This window comes from Doryrhamphus excisus, linkage group LG7 (assembly GCF_037039965.1).
Source record: "Doryrhamphus excisus strain RoL-2023G ecotype Guam linkage group LG7, RoL_Dexc_Guam_v1.1, whole genome shotgun sequence".
Classification (NCBI taxonomy): Eukaryota; Metazoa; Chordata; class Actinopteri; order Syngnathiformes; family Syngnathidae; genus Doryrhamphus; species Doryrhamphus excisus.
In genome coordinates, this window is record NC_136363.1 from 17,881,143 (window position 1) to 17,902,352 (window position 21,210).

The 21,210-nt window shown below is 38.0% G+C and overlaps 1 protein-coding gene and 1 long non-coding RNA gene across 3 annotated transcripts in view; both read right to left on the reverse strand.

Moving 5' to 3' along the window:
- Nucleotides 1-21,210, reverse strand: part of LOC131108714 (cadherin-7-like) — a 124,061-nt gene that overhangs the window by 84,973 nt on the left and 17,878 nt on the right. The window lies entirely within an intron of this gene.
- LOC144899558 (uncharacterized) lies at nt 10,113-15,500 on the reverse strand. The gene is made up of 2 exons (XR_013627775.1): nt 15,370-15,500; nt 10,113-10,208 (listed from the first exon to the last, which is right to left on the reverse strand). It is a non-coding gene; the product is annotated as an uncharacterized LOC144899558 (long non-coding RNA).

Consider the following 21,210-nt stretch of genomic DNA (forward strand, 5'->3'; position numbering starts at 1 on the left):
ATACTATTTAATTATTTTTTTTTTGTTTATTTGCAGCATCAGATTTTGGAATGCTGAATGCAATTGTAGTCTGGATTTGATCCAGATCATGCAGAAAAAAAATGTAATTTAACAGATTTAGATGTCTGTGAAATAAGATTTAATTCATTCATTTCTTAGTGTATTTGCAGGGTCACAAGTTGAAATGCCAATTCCAAATTTAGTCTGGATCGGATCCAGATTGTGCACTCGGAAATAATGTAGGTAAAATTCAGCACAACGGGTTTAAAAGCCTCTCTCAAAAATACTATTTAATTAATGATTTTTTTGGTTTATTTGGAATGCTGAATGCAATTGTAGTCTGGATTTGATCCAGATCATGCAGAAAAAAAATCTAATTCAACAGGTTTAAATGTCTGTGAAATAAGATTTCATTCATTCATTCATTTTGTGCTGTATTTGCAGGGTCACAAGTTGAAATGCCAATTCCAAATTTAGTCTGGATCGGATCCAGATTGTGCACTAAGCAAAAAAAAAGCCTCTCTCAAAAATACAATTTAATTAATGATTTTTTTGGTTTATTCTCAGCATCTTAATCCAATTGTAGTCTGAATCTGATCCAGATCGTGCAGGAAAAAAAAAATCTAATTTAACAGGTTTGAACAGGTTTTAACAGGTCTGACATATACGATTCATTCATTTTGTAATGTATTGTCAGGGTCTGAAGTCCAAATGCCAATTCCAAATTTAGTCTGGATCTGATCCAGATTGTACAATTAGCAAAAAAAAAAACTAAAAACCTCAAAACATTTTCAGACACGTATTGATTGCATTACCTGCTGGGTCAGAGGCCGGTATGGTCAAACCGGACTTCAATCCAGATCTGATTAAGATTAAACATTTGGGAGCAATCATGCAGAAACAAATCTAATTTAACAAGTTTAGATGTCTGTCAAATACCATTCATTCATTTTGTGGTGTATTTTCAAGGTCAGAGGTCCAAATGCCAATTCCAAATTTAGTCTGGATCTGATCCAGATTGTACAATTGGCAAAAAAAACCCTAAAAACGTCGTAAAACATGATTGATTACTGATATGATTGATTATTACCTGCTGGGTCAGAGGCTGGTATGGTCAAACCGGATTTCAATCCAGATCTGATTAAGATTAAACATTTGGCAGCAATCAGAACCGTGTGATTTAGATGGGTTGTGTTAAGATGAAAACATCCATTTCTGATCATGCATAACCATACAGGAAATGCATATGAATCAGTGTGATGAACAAGGGTGTTCTGCTTCCTGGTTTGAACGCAGACACGCCCCATCAAAGACGATGGATGCCGGGAGTGATGAACAGAATAAAATCCTGGCTTAATGACACCGGTGGTGATTTGTGTCTGATTTTTACGAGCAGGGGAGAACTTTGTTGTATTGTGAAGGTGAAAGGCATCAAGGTTAGTCTCACTTTCTGGTGCGCGGCGGAAAACAGTTTGCTAAATCCCATTTTCCGCAGATATGATGAAAAAGTAAGCGTCGCCGAGGTTTTTTTTTTTTGGTGGAGCCATTACGGCGGCGCTCCGAGGGGACTTCTCCACTGTCGCTGTGTGTCTTTTTTTCCTTCTTGATCTCATCGTAATGTGACAAAGCCCTTCACTTTCCTCCCTCCTAAAAAAGATGCAGTCCAATTTGTGCGGCCCCTACTGAAAAGGATATAAAAATTTAGGCTAGTTCTCTGCTTTGGGGAGGATTGCCAAAGAAAGTTGAATTGCCAAAGCCAATTGTAGTCTGGATCTGATCCAGATTGTTGACTAGGCAATAATGGAGGTAAAATTCAGCATAAAGTGTTTCAATGCCTCTCTCAAAAATACTATTTTGATTAATGATTTTCTTTGGTTTATTTGCAGGATCAGATTTTAATTCAATTGCAGTCTAGATCTGATCCCGATCGTGCAGGAAAAAAAAAATCTAATTTAAAACAGGTTTAGATGTCTGTCAAATACGATTTCATTAATTCATTTTGTGGTGTATTTGCAGGGTCAGAAGTGGAAATGCCAATTCCAAATTTAGTCTGGATCGGATCCAGATTGTGCACTAGGCAAAAATTAGCATAATGTGTTTAAACACCACTCTCAATAAGACTTTTTAATGATTAGGGTGTTTTTTTTTTTTGTTTATTTGAAGCATAAGATTTTGGAATGCTTAATCTGACTAATTTGGATCTGATCCAGATCGTGCAGAAAAAAGGGGTAGAAAAAAAGATGCAGTCCAATTTGTGCGGCCCCTACTGAAAAGGATATAAAAATTTAGGCTAGTTCTCTGCTTTGGGGAGGAAAAAAAAAAAAAAAAGTGTGGCCTTTCTAACAGGGCTGTTCTCCATCCGTCTTCCAGCCAATCTGCATTGTCTTCAATGGAGAAAAAGCCCTGGCCGTCTGATAAAATGTCCTAAAAGTGCTATTCTGCAGGTAAAATGAGGAAGTTTTCACCTCCTTCATGTAGCGCCATCCATCATAGCTTTTATATCTCACCTAATTATATCAGCCTTCTTCTCTGTGAAGCTACTATTCATCCAGCCCAATTCTTTCAAACGTTTTTTTTTTTGCAGACAATCGCCGCCTCTTTTCCATCCTTATAGATGACTCCAGGGTCAATGAGATGGCATACGGGTCATGCGGCACTCATAACAATAATTAGAGTTGTGATAATTAAACAGCCGGGTCTTTTCTGCTGGGAAGGGAGTTTCCTGGCAGCGCTTCATCTTGACCGTAATCAGTACGGCGACGCAAAAGGGCTCCATGATGGGCTTCAAAACAACTCCTATATTTAATTAAAAACACAAGCAGGACTGTCATACTGTTGTCCATATGCAGGGCTGAAAACAACTCAATCCTCTGCTGATTTTGTAAAAAAGGTGAAATTATAAGATGCCAAGCGACAGCCTCAAAACAGTATTCATTCATTTTCTACCACTCATCCCAGCTGTCTTCGGGCAAGACACCCTGGACTGGTCGCCAGCCAATCACAGGTCACATATAGACAAACAACCATTCACACTCACATTCATACCTATGGACAATTTAGAGTGGATAATGAACCTAACATGCATGTTTTTAAACAGATATTTGAATGCATATCTTCCACATACCCTGACCGTGTGGCCAACATGCTAACCGCTAGTCCACTAAAAGCGTCCCACTTGCGAATTTAAGCAACAACAAAAAAATCTGTGGGGCCAATTTTTGGAGTTGAAAGAGACCAGTCTTTTTAGAGAGCTGATTCAAAAGAGTCGGTTCTCTAAAAAGAGCCGAACTACATTTCCAGGGCGCATATAGACAAACAACCATTCACACTCACATCCATACCTATGGACAATTTGGAGTGGCCAATTAAACTAGCATGTTTTTGGAATGTGGGAGGAAACCGGAGTACCTGGAGAAAACCCACGCATGCACAGGTAGAACATGCAAACTCCACACAGAGATGGCAGAGGGTGGAATTGAACTAGCTGTGTGTGGAAAGACGAAGGGAAAAAAACAGAAGATCAATATGTTTTAACAAGGACACAAAAACACATGTAAAAATTGTAGTGAGGGTGAATTAAATGTCTTTTCTACGTATCGGAGAAAAAAAAAAGAAGTAGTAGTTCTGGCTGAAGGAGACACCATTAGAGAAAGATGAAGGGAGGGAAAAAAACAACAGAAGATCAATATGTTTTAACAAGGATACAAAAACACTACAGTACAGCGGAAGGTAGAAAGATAGGAAGAAAGCTCGTGTTTAAGTCAATGCGAGTTTTGAGGCCAGATTGATTCTTGAAGGAAGGAGAGAAAAAAACAACACAAGACCAATATGTTTTAACAAGGACACAAAAACACATGTAAAAATTGTAGTGAGGGTGAATTAAATGTCTTTTCTACGTATCGGAGAAAAAAAGAAGTAGTAGTTCTGGCTGTAGGACGCCATTAGGGAAAGACAAAGGAAGGAGTAAAAAAAAAACAACACAAGATCAATATGTTTTAACAAGGATACAAAAACAGTACAGTACAACAGAAGGTAGAAAGATAAGTAGAAACACTGATGAAAGATGAGTCTAATCTTAAGATAAGATATGCCTTTCTGGTCAAAATCATCAGAAATGGCCAGTACCTAGAAAGACGGCTTTTTAAAAATGGCTGACATTGAATGAGTTCCAACTATCACTAATGTCACAGGTGGATTTAAAGGTGTAGCTGTAAAAAAAAAACAAAAAAAAAACAAGCTACTGCATTAGTGCAGCAGCAGAGAGAACCGTACTCGAGAACCGCCTGGAGTTGAAGTGGCCTTAATCCCCCCCCCCACCACCTTCTTCTGTGATTTAAACACTTTTTAAAGCAAACATTTTTCATATTTCCTTTCCGTGCCGAGGCATAATTGCCGTTGTTTGTTTACCGCTGCTTTTCCACAAGCACTCACAGGCTCTCTGCTGCCGTTTGACACACATTTTTTGATTAAAAAGCTGTTCGCTGAAGAGCACTTCTGGCTGCCAGCTCGGCTGAGGTTAGCCACTGATGAGAGACGCCATCAATAATCTCCTCCTACCGTCTAAATCCACACGTGAAGATGGCCGACAAGGACAAGGAGGGAGAAATAGTGATGTGGATCGGGAGGACGACGGGGCGTGCATGATTACACATAAATCAGGAAAGTTCCAAGAATGTTTAGGTCCAGGGCCAAGGTGCTTTCAGGTGATCCACGTGGTGACGACTGAACCACAGTCTCTTATAGTCGCCAGCTGTAACCAATATTGGCAGTGTGGCTGTAAGCAACCTCTTCAAATAACTTCTCGCATTTATAGCTCTTTGGTTTTCATGTTGTTTTTACCTCTAAATAAGCAGTGGAATTGAACAAAAACCTGTAGATCAGTATTGATCTCATCGTTACAATACTTTTGAATGGTACTTTATATGCAACTTTGTTTATATTTCCAATAATTTATATGGGAAATAGGATGTTGACTAGCATCCTGGTTAGAATTGTATGTTTGAATCCCTCGTTTATTGCACTTAATTGGTTCCAGACCTAATCCAATAAGTGAATTTCCATGAATTAGGATTCCTACTTCTGACAGGAATAACATAGCATGGTGTCGCATGTTAGCGTTGACAGCGTACTTCCTGCGGTGGCTATGGTCACATCAACGCAACCTTACCGACCCCTATTGACCAAAGTTAAGGATGCTGAACTTCAACGGTTTTAAAAGCTGCTGTCAGCCACAACTCTTTGCCGTATTCGCCGCTATGCTAACCAAAGACGCTAGAGCTAAACAACTGCCACACTACATATCAAGTTTTCTGAATGCCATAAGTATATTTTCATTAATTCAGCCATTTTGTATGATTTGACCCTCCCTCGTTGGTCAAACATGAATAACTTATAGCATGACGTCGCATGTTAGCGTTGACAGCGTACTTCCTGCGGTGGCTATGGTTGCATCAATGTAACTTTACCGACCCCTACTGACCAAAGTTAAGGATGCTGAACTTTAATGGTTTTAAAAGCTGCTGTCAGCCACAATTCATGGCCGTATTTGCCGCTATGCTAACCAAAGACGCTAGAGCTAAACAACTGCCACATGTATATTTTCATTAATTCAGCCATTTTGTATGATTTGACCCTCCCCCGTTGGTCAAACCATGATATCGTGAGGGATGACTGTACTCCCAAATTAAATGTAATCGTTATTTTAATTGTACTAGCTTTCAAAAAAATGCTATTATTCAAGGGAAAGTCCATTTTAAAGCCAAATATGGTCGATAACTTCATAAAGTGCTTGCGGCTGCTGCATAATACAAAGTATGCGATTCCAGACAAAATGATGTTCCCCTCATTCAGACTAAATTTCATTCCATTTTCTCTGCTTTGACACAGCCAGACTGGAGTTAGAGAGAAAGAAAAGATATTCTTGGAAGCCAGCCTATTTATTTTGAATGGAGGAGATGAGTTCATGGTGTGACAGTGTTAAATGATGCCAAGGGGGCTAAGGCTATGCAAAGACTATGGGGATGATTCAGAGCGGGATTTGGGCGACGATCTGCCGTTCTTATTGGATTTGGCTCCACACATCCACTGAAGAATGGGAGTCAGGAGAGTGATTCTCTAAGTCTTTCCTGACTCGGACTAAATATATTCACTACTGGAAGAAAAGGATTGTGTACACGTCAAAAAGTCTGCCCGTCCCATAGGCTCGCTTGTGTTGCTGTTTAATAAGGTTTTTCATTGTTTGAACTACTTCTGCTTGTTGGAGATCTCTGTAATCCCGACGGATCACAGCAGCGTTGGTTGAAAGTGTCAAAAAAAAAAAAAAAAAAAAAATTGCCGTCATCCACGTGTTTTTCTTTGCCATTTCACCAGGCTTTGCGTTATGTCCTTGAGATGTAAAGTGCAGCTTCTGTCATAGGTTCAAGAATTTGTGTTTGTTCCATCTCCGACTTGTGGAGTGCATCCCTCTATTCAAGAGGGATGAAGAGCTGGGAAAAAAGATGTTTTGCTTTTCAAAATGAGCTGCCTACAGAAGATGTTCCCTTCCAACTTGTGTCATGGTCGGTTTGGAGTCCAAGTCCTGTAGTAAACATAATTCATAATGCCGCCTACAGAGAACATACTAACTCCTTATTTCTAAAAATCACAAATACTTCAACTTGCTGATATACGTAGTTCATCTTCAAACAGCTAAAATAATGCATAAGGCAAAAAATAACCAATTGCCTAAAAATGTCATCCACTACATTTGGGACTACGTTAAAAAGCCATAGCATGTCATTGTTTGCATGCTCTCCTCATTAAAATATGAAAACCTATAAATGTTTGGGTGGTTTTAGTTTTAATTTCAGTATGTGGAATCAAACTATGGAATGGATTGCGTAAGACCCTCAAACAATGCACAACGATGAGCCAATTCAAGAAACAATACAAGCAGTTGATGTTTGCTAAATACAAGGATGAAGAGTCTTGAACCAGTCATGATGTGCTATACATATCACTATATTGACACTTACTATAGTACCCATTATGTCATTGGATGGTCATATCACCTCGTACTTTGGTATGTGACAAAAAAAACCAACATAAACTATATAAGGAAAGCAGGAAGTGAACAAATGTAACAGTACCAAATGGAGATGTAGGATTAAATAAGCTTTGCTTCTTGACAGCGTACTTCCTGAGGTGGCTATGGTCGCATCAACGTAACCTTACCGACACCGACTGACCAAAGTTAAGGATACTGAACTTCATGGGTTTTATGAACAAGGATTCAAACGGAGCTACCGTCAGCCACAACTCACGGCAGTATTTGTAACTATGCTAACCAAAAGACGCTAGAGCTAAACAACTGCCACACTACATATCAGGTCTTCTGAATGCCATATGTATATTTTCATTTATCCAGCCATTTTGTATGATTTGACCCTCCCCTGTTAGTCAAAATATGATATTGTGAGGGATGACTGTACTACCAAATTAAATGTAATTATTTTAATTGTACAATGTTGACGGTTACTATGGTACCCATTGTCATTGTATGGTCATATGACCTCGTACTTCGGTACGTGACAAAAAAAACAAAAAAACCCCTAAACTATATTAGGAAAGCAGGAAGTGAACAAATGTAACAGTTACTGATTGTAAAAGTACCAGATGGAGGGGTAGGATTTAATAAGCTTTGCTTCTTCCTACTCCTTTTGGACATGTGGAACTGTGAACTGATGTGATGCATTCAATTGTAATCTGATGCATGTTCAAATGAAATAAAACCATTACCAAATTGTGAAACATGTAGTATGTAGTGTGTAACATAAATCTCCCTCAAAGTCAAACAATCCTGATCGAGATCAGCAACAAACCCGCTCCTGTACCCACTTCACATGTGTCAACATGCTATACAAACCACGACAAGAAGCAAGCTAAACATACCGGACCCTCTACGGAATTTGATTAAATGCTTCGTTGATCCGCATCGTTTTCCGGATTCAAGTTCATATAGCAGTTTTTGGTTAATCGTGTTCAACAAACAAACTAAACCATCTGCAAAATGTGATGAGAGCTCCTTGGATTTGCAATTTTATCTGAATCAACAAATCATATCCTGACTAAAATTGACTTACATTTTCCTTACTTCGTATAACCCTGTGCAATCTTCTGCAGGGATTATGTTCATCTTTTTGTAATCCTGCTAAAGAAGAAGTGAAGTCAACACAGTAGTACCTCGGTTTTTGTTATTTATCCATTCCAAAGGCTGTGTCAAAAATTTAATTCATTTTATTTTGGTTATTTTACAGCCATGCTCAACAAAAGAGTTGTGGTGTAACTGTGTTAGTTAGGAAATAACTACACAGTCGACCACTGAACTGGGGGACTTGTGTGGGAGTTGAGAGTACGTTTTACTGGCCTTGGTCTGAGCCTGCGCGGAACACAAGGCGAGCTGGAGGCGATTGGAGGCGGCAGTTCTATTTTCCAAGCTTTTAGCTCAACGGCTAGCGCTCTCTAATCTCACTGTACAGACACTGGCTGGTGTCTGGGCAGAAGGAGAGATGGCTGAGCCAGTTGGATTACACAAACAGATGAGTTTGTTAGGGACAATGTTTGGCCATAACCGAGAGTGTAATACTCAAAAACTAGAGTCCACTAGATCATGTCCAAAATTTAATATATAGCTTTTTGTATTCACATTAAAATTGATACTATACTCCAACCCTTTAAGCAGTGGAATAGAAACTTCAATAGGTTTTGCACCATCACTCTAAACAAACTATTAACCTAATGCTCCTTGGAACCACAACTTTTTTTCAGATTCACACCCCAAAGCTACACTAAAACTGAACGCTTTAGTACTTTTTCAGGTTTCTGCTAAGTAAACAAATATAATAAATTATGAAATAATTAACCACACAGAGTCATCTATAGGTTGAGGACTTATTTTCCGAACACCCTTTATGGAATTTGAGCTATATATGGTGGATATTTATCCTTTGTGGATTTTGCTTAAAGCCGCAAGCAGCAACGAATGGGCCTCCATACAAGGATATCAATCACCGTCATCACATATGACAGATGCAGAGCCAAAAAGTAATCCCACTTTCTAAATTTGTGGAAGAAAACATCTGGATGCCGCTGAAAGAGGAAAATATTTTTTTCTTGCTGGGAATCACAAACTCCAACCACTTCTGCCTGAGCTTGCCTCGTAGAAAGATGTCCTGGGAAGCATAGCTAACAACCGTAAACAGAGTGAAGCAGAGCTTCAGAGTGTATCTGGCCTACAACACATGCTGGGGGACTTGTGTGGAAGTTGAGAATATGTTTGCTTAAAGCCGCAAGCAGCAACGAATCGGCCTTCATACATGGATATCAACCACCCGTCATCACACATGACAGATACATAGCCAAAAAGTAATGGATAGTTCCACGCCGGCTGAAGGTGTTAAAAGGAATCATTAAAAAAAATAAAATAATATAATTTATAAATAAATATAAATAACAATAAATAGTAAATAATGTAAATAAATACTGCACAGCTTGCTTCAAGAATTGCAATATGTTGCATATTTATCTTCAATTCACCGTTATTAAAATGTAGATGTATGCATTTGCCCATATAAGGAAGCCCGGCTCCTTGTGAGGTCACAGGGAGCCTGTGTTAGAAAAACTAACTGAAACCGAGCGTTCCGAGCCATCCCAAACTTTTTTCACGCCTCACTTCCAAATGCTTAAAACTCATTATTTGAAACTTTGGCATCGTTTAACATGATAATACAACATTCTAACAACATTTATAGGTCAGAAAGTATGTAAGTATGTTTGCTTAAAGCCGCAAGCAGCAACAAATGGGCCTCCATACAAGGATATCAATTACCGTCATCACACATGACAGATACATAGCCAAAAAGTAATGGATAGTTCCACGCCGGCTGAAGGTGTTAAAAGGCATAATTTAAAAAAAATAAAATAAAATAAATAATAGTAAATAATGCAAATAAATACTGCACAGCTTGCTTCAAGAATTGCAGTATGTTGCATATTTATCGACAATCCACCGTTGTCATTAGAATGTAGATGTATGCAGCAAAGAGTAACTTGACGATCCACTTTTTTTTTCCCCCTTCCACATCGGAATACTGAGACAGTGATGCTGGGGGTTGGCGTGTAAGGTGCCCAGGTGCTCCGCATCTTGCTGGAGGACACTCTCAGGATGTAGCCTGAGGGGAGGAAGGTTGGGAGATTAGCCGTGTGGAATCTTCCTACGACTCGCCAGCCACCTGAGCCACGCCGCCCCCGAGAGATGGGAAAGCAGTATCACGCTATGATCGAGTGTCGTCGACAAGACGTGGCTTCGACGCACACTAACCTAGCGTTAGCCTGCAAGAGGCTTTCATGATAATTAACTGCTGACGCTAATGCAGCTGGGTAAATACTTTCAAGGGTCATTTGCCACTGTTTTATTTGCCGTGGAGGTTCGGATCCACTTTACATGGCAGTCAATCAATGAAAGTACATCAAATAAAACAGAGCGCTCGCCAGGAGCTGGTTCATGCATACGGTCGGGCCAGATACAGTCATGTAAAAAAAAAAAAAAAAAAAAAAAAAGCCCTTTGGTGTCTCCATTCATTTATATTCAAAGACTCTTTATGAATTTCCTCTCACAAGCTTGCACAGCCAAAGTCATTTTAATCACATTTTTCATTTGCTGGCACGCAAACAAACGTGGGAAATGGTGTGGAGTGTAAATGGTGATGAGCTGTGACATGCTTGGCCAGTAGCATCTTTATGTGGGGGGGGGGGGGGGGGGCAGGTGGTCAACCGGCCATTTAGGTATGAAACAGTATTCTAGGATAAGCGGTATTTGGAACAGCCCAAATCACATGTAGTTCATTCATAATTCAAAATGTCACTACATTATAGTTACTCAAAAAAAAAACTTTTCCGCTCTTCAGTAACCAGCAGTAGAACATAGTAAGATTCAGGAAAATATCAGCTCCCAACTAAAAGGGAAGTAAAACAAAAAAAGATACATTTCACTTTGAAAAAAGATGCATTCAAAGACACTGATATTATGTAGTATTCTACATTGGTCACTAGGTGTCAGTAATGCTACTGTAATGTTCGGTAGTTACATCACTAGATGCATACAGCCTATTATTACTCAAAAAAAAAAACTTTTCCGTTCTTTAGTAACCAGCTGTAGAACATAACATTCAGGAAAATATCAGCTCCCAACTAAAATAAATGTAAAACAGAATATATACATTTCACTTTGAAAAAAGATGCATTCAAAACACTGATATTGTAGTATTCTACACTGGTCACTAGGTGTCAGTAATGCTACTGTAATGTTCGGTGAGACACACAAGCACCAGACTTGCTGATTAGAACAAGTAAGCAATTATATGTATTAAATAAGTAATGCAGAAAAGCACCATTTTCCCCTGAATAAGTCAGTTGTTGCTAGGCAGACTTCATAGTTCTCCATCATAACTACCTGCAGAAAAATCTTACCGAATCAAAAGGCAAAAATAGCCATAATTGGATAACTAGACAAATATATTTTACACACATTCTCTGCTCTGTATTACATATAAAACTCCAATTCCAGCCATTGCTCCCATGAGCTCACCACAGTAACTGCAAGTTAAATACTGCTTTATGTTTTTGGTTGTCCAACATGAGAGCATCCAAATGTTAAATCGTCTTAAACAGGGACAGCCTGCTCTAAAAGCGGTGATGCTAACCAAGCAGCGTGTCGGGATGCTGGCGCTATGCAGCAAACGCCCCGAGGCTTGAATATTACATGCTCATTTCTTTTGAACCATATTCATCGGCTTGTTTTTTTTTGTTTTAAGTCAGGAAAATATGCTTAATAGCGGCATTATCATAATTGTTTTTTTTCTCACCCTCACAAAAAAAGGCTTGATTTGTCCTCTTAGATTCTAAAAGACATTTGTAATGATTAAGGATGATTATACATTTCTTAATTGATTGTTAAAGGAAACCTATTATGAGAGTTGTGAACTACTATAGATCCGCTACACACAATAACCCGCACATTTTCCAGAATCTGCACCTATTCCAGCGATATTTTCTAGCATTTCGAAAACAGTTTCAATTTATTCCACTCACGCCTGGCCTACGAGCAGAACTGTGATTGTTCGCACTCCCATACTTGGACTACTGCTGAGCTGAACTTTCTAAATTTGTGGAAGAAAACCTCTGGAAAATATTTTTCTCTTGCTGGGAATCACCAACTCCAACCACTTCTGCCTGAGCTTGCCTCATAGAAAGATGTCCTGGGAAGCATAGCCAACAAACGTAAACAGAGTGAAGCAGAGCTTCAGAGTGTATCTGGCCTACAACACATGCTGGGGGACTTGTGTGGAAATTGAGAGTATGTTTGCTTAAAGCCGCAAGCAGCAACGAATGGGCCTTCATTCAAGGATATCAAATCACACGTCATCACACATGACGGATACATAGCCAAAAAGTAATGGATAGTTCCATGCCGGCTGAAGGTGTTAAAAGCATCATTAAAAAAATTTATAAATAAAAATATAATATAATTTAGAAATAAATATGAATAAAATAAAACAAATAGTAAATAATGTAAATAAATACTGCACAGCTCGTTTCAAGAATTTCAATATGTTGCATATTTATCGACAATTCACCGTTGTCATTAAAATGTATATGTATGCATTTGTCCGGCTCCTTGTGAGGTCACAGGGAGCCAGTGTTAGAAAAACTATCTGAAACAAAGCGTTCAGAGACATCCCAAACTTTTTTCACGTCTCACTTCCAAATGCTTAAAACTCATTATTTGAAACTTTGGTATCGTTTAACACGAGAATGCAACATTTTAACAACATTTATAGGTCAGAAATGTGGAAAAAGTATAATAAGTCGCCTTCACTAACTATTGGATAAAAATATATAATTTTATAAATAAATATAAATAACATAAAACAATAGTAAATAATGTAAATAAATACTGCACAGCTCGCTTCAAGAATTGCAGTATGTTGCATATTTATCGACAATTCACCGTTATCATTAAAATGTAGATGTATGCATTTGCCCATATAAGGAAGCCCGGCTCCTTGTGAGGTCACAGGGAGCCAGTGTTAGAAAAACTAACTGAAACCGAGCGTTCAGAGCCATCCCAAACTTTTTTCACACCTCACTTCCAAATGCTTAAAACTCATTTGAAACTTTGGAATCGTTTAACACAAGAATACAACATTTATAGGTAAGAAATGTGGAAAAATAAAATAATAGGACGCCTTGATTCAGGCGTGTCTTCTTAAAATGGAACTATTGGCTAAAACACCAGGTCCAATATCCGTCTTCTACATGCACTTTGAATTGCCTGAACAGCGGCCTGCATCTTCCATTTAAGCCTCAGCTCATTTTCAGTGTGATTGGACCAGGAGGTGATGGGACAGATATATTGCTCTATTAAACACCAGCGTCTGTCTCACTGGCCCACAGGAGCCAGAAACATGGCGGACCCTCATCAAAAAACCTCTTCACGCCTCGCCTATGACTTTTACTAAAGGCCACTTTGGATAAATGTCAAGCCTCCAAACATTGGTAAACACTTTTACTTGTGATCACATGACTGTACATGGTCAGGTCCTCACGTCGTCTGGAGAGTCGCTGCTTAAACGAACGGATGCTTTCCCTGTGGTGATGACAATATTTACTCACGGTACTATGGAGACATGCCCTTTTCCATTGGAGTCCAAACACTGCACCAGCACACATTCTTCACATGCTATGGAAAAACTGCAGGAGCAAGGAACGTCAATGTAGCTTTTTCCTAGACTCTACGGATAAACATTTGGTCATGATTGACTGCACTTTGTTGTGTTTAGTTGGGCTAATTTAAGCTAATTGTAAGTATTATTTTGCCTAAAGTAAACGTCATGACGTGATGATTTGTATGTAGTATTAGTGCCAGTAATACTCCATTGATGAAACAGTAGCCAAAGCAAGGTGCTAACGTGCAAATGTATATTTATACTTTGTACTTATTATGTATGAACCTACTTATTATGTCCTCCAGATTGGGTAATACAAGCATAAAGGCAACTATAGGGGTGTTAGATCCTGTCTACAGGGCTCTAGTAATGTTTACAAAACATATTTAGACGGTTGCAAAAAGGTTTGTTACTACTATAAAAATATTCCATTCACAAGAAATCGTATTTCATGGAAATTCAGTTATCAAGGTTTTTTTAACCTTAGTATACATCTTACAAGTGTAAAAATAAGCTACAGGAATACACCCAAAAGGTATTATTGGAAGATGATTGTGACTGATTTAAGCTAATTGTAAGTATTATTTTGCCTAAAGTAAACATCAAGACATTGATGATTTGTAGTATTGTACACTGGTCACTGTCAGTAATGCTACATTGATGAAACAGGAGCCACTACAGGAAGTAAAAAGCATGATGCTAACGCGCAAATTTATATTTATACTTTATTATGTCTACCAGATTGGGTAATATAAGCTTAAAGGCAACTATAGGGAGGTTAGATCCTGTCTACAGGGCTCTAATAATGTTTACAAAACATATTTAGACAGTTGCAAACAAGTTTTGTCTGCTCCAACTACAAAAATATTCCATTCACAAGGAATCGTATTTCATGGAAATTCAGTTATCACTTTTTTTTTAACTTAGTGTACATCTTAAAAGTGTAAAAATAAGCTACAGGAATATGCCCAAAAAGTTATTAATGGAAGATGATTGTGACTAAGTTAAAGTAATTGTAAGTATTATTTTGCCTAAAGTAAACATCAAGACGTTGTGATGGAGGAAGTAAAAAGCAAGGTGCTAACGCGCGAATGTATATTTATACTTATTATGTCCACCAGATTGGGTAATATAAGCTTAAAGGCAACTATAGGGATGTTAGATCCTGTGTACAGGGCTCTAATAATGTTTACAAAACATATTTGCAATTAAGTTTTCTATGCTCCGACTACAAAAATTCACAAGGAATCGTATTTCATGGAAATTCAGTTATCAAGTTTTTTTTTTAACTTAGTATACATCTTAGAAGTGTAAAATAAGCTACAGGAATACGCCCAAAAGGTATTATTGGAAGATGATTCTTGCCAAAAAAGTGGAAAAATAAATTTACAAAATTAATTTATAAATTAATTAATAAATTTTGTGACATATTTCTGCATTTTCAACACAAAAGGCATCAGAAATGTTACTCCTGTTTGTTGCTGTGTCACAACTGTATTGGAAGATATGATGGTAGCCACAAAAGAAGGGAACTAAGGCTAGCAAAAACACTAGGAGGCTAAAGAAACTGCTAAGACAGGTTGGGGAGGACAGAAAGTAGGCTTACCGTGGAAGAGGAGCAAGGAAAATGTTCCTAAATCCAGACTCAGGCGGCATATCAAACATCCCAAATCCATAATGATCCGGAAATGAGTAGAAAGAAATGACTCAACTGAAACAGTCTACTAATTACAAACGAGAAACAGGTGCGTTGCCAGCTTCAAATCAAAGGTAAAGTTGCAGCAGATGGTGCCAACACAGGAAACAGAAATACAAAATAAATGTCAAACAGGAACTAAGACTACTTTGTATTTATTCTTGAACTTTTGTGACTTGAATTTTTTTCAAAATTATTTTAATTATTGTATTTACACAGCAGTCCAGCTTCTGACCTCTGACCCCTCCCTGCCGAGATACTGCACATCTTGGAAAGTTCTGAAGTAGCAATGTTAGAAATGGGATATGAAAGAACTGATTATATCTGGATCCAGGATTTATATTTATATTTATTATATTATTATATGTATTATATATTTATATTTATATATTTATATTTATATTTATACATATTTTATGTATTTATATAAGATTGCGTTACAGGACCATTTTCACCATTTGTGCATATAATGTCACAAAAAAATGGTCAGAGGACTTTAGCCTTCCCGGTATCATGTTAGCATGCTAGCATGATACTATCATGCTAGGTCTTTAACATTAGCATCATTAGCACTAACATTAGCATAGTAGCGTTTTTAGTGATTTTCAAAGGTACACACTATTATACTAGGTTTTAGCATGCTAACATTATCTTGTTAGCATGTTGACATGAGCATCCTAGCATTATAACTGACACTTACCACTATCATGCTCAGTGTTAGCATGCTAATGTGCTGTTTTTATGTAAACACTTTGCACTTATGCTCGGTCTTTAACATTAGCATGTTAGCACTTCTACCATGATAACATAAGCATAGTATTGTTTTTAGCCATTTTCAAAGGTACACACTATTATGCTAGGTTGTTAGCATGTTAGCATGTTGACATGAGCATCCTAGTTTTATAACAGACACTTACCACTATCTGTGCTGTTTTTATGTAAACACTTACCACTATCACTAGCATTCTAACAATAGCATGCTTGCAATGCTATCCTGATAACATTAGCATAGTGGAATTTCAGCCACTTTCTTAGGTACACACTATTATGCTCGGTGTTAGCGTGCTGACATGAGCATACAAGCATTTTTATTCCGATTTCCATGAATATGAACTTAAGCACACACTTACTGCTATCATGCTAGGTGTTAGAATTGCTAGACTCTTATATAAAGACATAGCACTGTCATGCTAGGTCTTTAACATTAGCATCATTACCACTAACATTAGCATAGCATTTAAAAGGTACACACTATAATGCTAGGTTTTAGCATGCTAACCTTATCAGGTTGAGCATGAGCATCCAAGCATTATAACAGACACTTACCACTAGCATGCTCAGTGTGCTGTTTTTATGTAAACAGTAAACACAGTAAACAGTAAACACATCCAATATCCATGAATATGAACTTAAGCAGACACTTACCGCTATCATACTAGGTGTTAGCATGTTAGCATTGCTAGACTCGTCTATAAACACATAGCACTATTATGCTAGGTCTTTAACAAGCATTAACATCCTAGTATTATAATAGACTCTTACCACTATTTTGCTAGGTGTTAGCATGCTTAAAGTCATGGTATGTTTTCATGGTGAAAGAATTTAAATATGTAAATGAAATAAAAAATAAATGAAATAATAATTATGGTGTAAATCACAATACGAAGGGGGGGGGGATAATGGTGTTTGGCAGAGGTCCGTGCTGTTCGCAGACCCCAGTAAGAACGCTTTGGGCAAATTGAGTGAAAATTGATTCCCCCCTTTCAATAGCGCTATTATGCATATATGAGTATTATTATTATTATTTTAGCATGCTAACCTTATCATGTTAGTATGTTGACATACTAATATACTAACATGATAACATTAGCATCGTTAGCATTAACATTAGCATAGTAGCATTTTTAGCCATTTCAAAGGTACACACTATTATGCTAGGTTTTAGCATGCTAACCTTATCATGTTAGCATGTTGACATGAGCATCCTAGTATTATAACAGACACTTACCACTATCTTGCTAGGTGTTAGCATGCTAATGTGCAATTATGCTAGGTCTTTAACATTAGCATCATTAGCACTAACATTAGCATGCTAACCTTATAATGTTAGCATGTTGACATGAACATCCTAGTATTATAACAGACACTTACCACTATCTTGCTAGGTGTTAGCATGCTAATGTGCTATTATGCTAGGTTTTTAACATTAGCATAATTAGCACTAACATTAGCATGCTAACCTTATAAAGTTAGCATGTTGACATGAGCATCCTAGTATTATAACAGACACTTACCACTATCTTGCTAGGTGTTAGCATGCTAATGTGCTATTATGCTAGGTCTTTAACATTAGCATCATTAGCACTAACATTAGCATGCTAACCTTATAATGTTAGCATGTTGACATGAGCATCCTAGCATTATAACAGACCCTTACCACTATCTTGCTAGGTGTTAGCATGCTTAAAGTCATAGTATGTTTTCATGGTGAAGGAATTTAAATATGTAGATGAAATAAAAAATAAATGAAATAATAATTATGGTGTAATGGAGGTCCGTGCTGTTCGCAGACCCCAGTAAGAACGCTTTGGGCAAATTGAGTGAAAATTGATTCCCCCCTTTCAATAGCGCTATTATGCATATATGAGTATTATTATTATTATTTTAGCATGCTAACCTTATCATGTTAGTATGTTGATATACTAATATACTAACATGATAACATTAGCATCGTTAGCATTAACATTAGCATAGTAGCATTTTTAGCAATTTCAAAGGTACACACTATTATGCTAGGTTTTAGCATGCTAACCTTATCACGTTAGCATGTTGACATGAGCATCCTAATATTATAACAGACACTTACCACTATCTTGCTAGGTGTTAGCATGCTAATGTGCTATTATGCTAGGTCTTTAACATTAGCATCATTAGCACTAACATTAGCATGCTAACCTTATAATGTTAGCATGTTGACATGAGCATCCTAGTATTATAACAGACACTTACCACTATCTTGCTAGGTGTTAGCATGCTAATGTGCTATTATGCTAGGTCTTTAACATTAGCATCATTAGCACTAACATTAGCATGCTAACCTTATAATGTTAGCATGTTGACATGAGCATCCTAGTATTATAACAGACACTTACCACTATCTTGCTAGGTGTTAGCATGCTAATGTGCTATTATGCTAGGTCTTTAACATTAGCATCATTAGCACTAACATTAGCATGCTAACCTTATAATGTTAGCATGTTGACATGAGCATCCTAGCATTATAACAGACGCTTACCACTATCTTGCTAGGTGTTAGCATGCTTAAAGTCATAGTATGTTTTCATGGTGAAAGAATTTAAATATGTAGATGAAATAAAAAATAAATGAAATAATAATTATGGTGTAATGGAGGTCCGCGCTGTTCGCAGACCCCAGTAAGAATGCTTTGGGCAAATTGAGTGAAAATTGATTCCCCCCTTTCAATAGCGCTATTATGCATATATGAGTATTATTAGTGCTATTATGAAGCACCTCTGGGCTCCAACAATCTAAATCAGTCAAGACTGGAACTAAAAAGCACGGAGGCATGTTGGTTTTGTGATGAATTGCCATCTCGCCGGATCATTACACTTGAATTAAATTGAAGCGGAATGCACACAAGCTGCCGATCAGACATTACCGTCGGCTTTAAAAGATCACTTCTATACGTGAAAAAAGTAAAAAAGAGGATCATCCGTGCATCCGTTTAGGCTGCAACACCAAAAAAAAAAAAAAAAAAAAAAAGAGGTTGAGGAGTCATTGCTATTCCAACGGGAAAAGGGAAGAAGATTTGACCACATTACAAGGCCATGAATCTTTTAAAGCTGCTACCTGATATGGAAATAAGCATGGCGCACCGCTCATTCACTTTCAACACAGCTCAAAGTCACTCACTGTGTGTGTGTGTATGTGTGTGTGTGTGTGTGTGATTTGAGCGTAAATGCCAAAAAAGTAAGAAAGCACAAGTCGAAGCTGTGCTATAAGAGCTTTAGCAAGCACATGTAGGTCATTTTTCCTCCTCCTCCTCCTCCTGCCGATGCTGGAAAATGGAGCCTGATTCAGGATTAGGGGGGCCGTGATTCATTATGACTGAATATAATTACAGCGAGAGGTGGCCAACGCCGCCGTGCTCACCCCCGCCTCCTTCCTTTTAGCATATTAGGGTCCCCTTCGTTGGATGGTAAATGTCTCGAGGTGTGTGTGTGTGTGTGTGTGTAGGTAGAAGCCTCCTCCTCCAGGTCACTCGAGCACAGCTGCAATTTGGACTTGTTTACATGCACTCTCACACAAATAAAAGCAGATTACACGGAGTAATCAGGTTAGGCTGAGAAATTTGCTTAACTCGTTTATGTCGTTCCCACAGCGCTTTGCCAAAAGAAAAAAAAAAAAAAAAAAAACTGGCATCGCAACATGTAGCTTCTGAACATAAAAATGTACATTCACATACCTTTAAGGGGCGACAGCCGGGAGTTTTTTTTATTTTGGAGATGATGATTTTTATGATCTTGGGTAACGGTTTTGGATATGAAATACATGCTGATATTTACCTCGGAGTAAATATAATGAGTCTTATGGGATACATTAGTGTAGATTGTACATTACGGGGGGGCTTGTAATGTATCTATTTTCTGCAACAAACTTTTATGGAGCATTCTATATTATTATAATAATTTTCCACTTTTCTGACCTATAAATGAATTGTATTCTCTTATTTAATGATGCTAAAACTTTCCGATAATGAGGTTTGTGGATTTGGAATTGAGCCCAAAAAAGTGAGAAATGGCTCAAAATGCTGAGTTTCAGAAGGCGTGGTAAAACTGTTCCTTTGTGACATCACAGAGGTTCAGATTTCCTTATATGGTTAATAGTTATAACTCAATATAAAGGGTTGAAAAATGAAATTATGTGGTTTTACTGGCATGTATAAATTGAAATATTGTATTAAAAATATATTTTGATTTTTGTGCCATTTTGCTAAATTATTATTCATTCATTCATTTATTTTCTACTGCTTTTCCTCACGAGGGTCGCGGGGGGTGCTGGAGCCTATCCCAGCTGTCTTCGGGCGAGAGAGGATGGGTACACTCTGGACTGGTCGCCAGCCAATCACAGGGCACATATAGACAAACAACCATTCACACCATTCATTCATAACTATGGACAATTTGGAGTTGCTAATTAAGCTAGCATGTTTTTGGAATGTGGGAGGGAGCCTATCCCAGCCGTCTTCGGGTTAAAGGTGGAGTTCACACTGGACCAGTCACCAGCCAATCACAGGGCATATATAGACAAACAACCATTCACACTCACATTCATACCTATGGACAATTTGGAGTCGCTAATTAACCTAGCATGTTTTTGGAATGTGGGAGGGAGCCTATCCCAGCCGTGTTCGGGTTAAAGGTGGGGTTCACACTAGACCGGTCGCCAGCCAGCCAATCACAGGGCACATATAGACAAACAACCATTCACACTCACATTCATACCTATGGACAATTTGGAGTCGCTAATTAACCTAGCATGTTTTTGGAATATGGGAGGAAACCGGAGTACCCAGAGAAAACCCATGCATGCACGGGGAGAATATGCAAAGATGACCGAGGGTGGGATTGAACCCTGGTCTCCTAGCTGTGAGGTCTGCGTGCTAACCACTCGACCACTGTGCCGCTGCAAAATTATTATGATTCAAATATTTTTTCCTTATATATTTTA